Source organism: Condylura cristata, unplaced genomic scaffold (genome assembly GCF_000260355.1).
Source record: "Condylura cristata isolate star-nosed mole 26May11 unplaced genomic scaffold, ConCri1.0 scaffold00060, whole genome shotgun sequence".
Lineage (NCBI taxonomy): Eukaryota > Metazoa > Chordata > Mammalia > Eulipotyphla > Talpidae > Condylura > Condylura cristata.
The window spans coordinates 523,378-524,506 of NW_004567161.1; positions in this window are offsets into that span (position 1 = coordinate 523,378).

Below are 1,129 nucleotides of genomic sequence, written 5' to 3' on the forward strand. Positions count from 1 at the left end.
GGCTCCCCGCCCCCGCGCTCTGGCCTCGTCCCGCTCCCCCCGCTCCTGGGGTGCCATGGGCGGGCGCGGGACGGAGTGGCACGGAACACTCCAGCGAGATGCGGTGCTGCGGGCACCCACCAGGCTCGGGTCGCCCCGCTTTGCCCTGCAGCCCCAGGGCCGGCGCTTCCCGCTCCGAGTGGGCTTCCCTGCCCGCTGGCCGGTCCCTCAGCGCCGAGGGCAGCCAGGAGCCGCCGTCTGAAGGGTCAGAGAGAGGACGGGGCAGCATCCTCCCCCAGCAACAGTGAGTGCGCCCGTGTGCGCCCGTGTGTGCCCGTGTGTGCCCGTGTGTGCCTGCGTGTGCCTGCGTGTGGCGGTGACCACATGGGCTCGGCCCAGTGAAAAGCAGGAGACCAGCTCGCCCAGCCCACCTGGCAGCGGGCAGAGCCCCGGGCCCTCGTAGTCTCCTGCCAGCTCCCCAGGCCAGGCTCTCACAGGGCCAGTGGGGCCCTCTCAGAAACCCTGGGTGCTGGGCGGCTGGGTGCTGGGCATTCGGGGCGCTGGATGCCAGGACTCTGGGCGGTCAGGTGCTGAGCGGTCGGGGCACTGGACGGTTGGGGGCACCGGACGGTGGGGGTGTGGTCGGCACCACCAGCTGTGCCTGAGGGGCCTCCTGGGACAGGCCGCAGGTCGTGGGCACCCCGTGTCCGGAGGTGCTTGGAGCGGCCTCCGGTGGCCTTAGATGCTGCCCGCAGCGGGCGGTCAGCTGCGAGGGACAGAGAGTGGCCCGGGGGCCGGCTCCCTGTCCCTCTCCCGAGCTCGGGGCCACAGCGTCTCCTGGCACGGGGCCGTGCCCGCCCCTCCCTTTCCTGCGTCGGGGGTGAACCCGCTGCGGGCAGTGGACGTCCTTCCGGTGGCTCTGCGGGCTCCGCTGCCCGACAGCTGCTCGCGCCGCGGAGCACAGACCGTTGGGGCCGGCCCGGGCTGGCCCGCGCCCCCGTACCCCGCCGCATAATTGCACCTGCTTCTTTTAGGAAGTGAGGGGTCTGGAAACGTCACGGGCGCATTCCCGGGGCAGACGCGCGGCGGGGCGCCCGCAGAGAGGGGGTGACAGCCGCAGCCCCGCGAAGTGACCGGCGGTGGCGGGGAT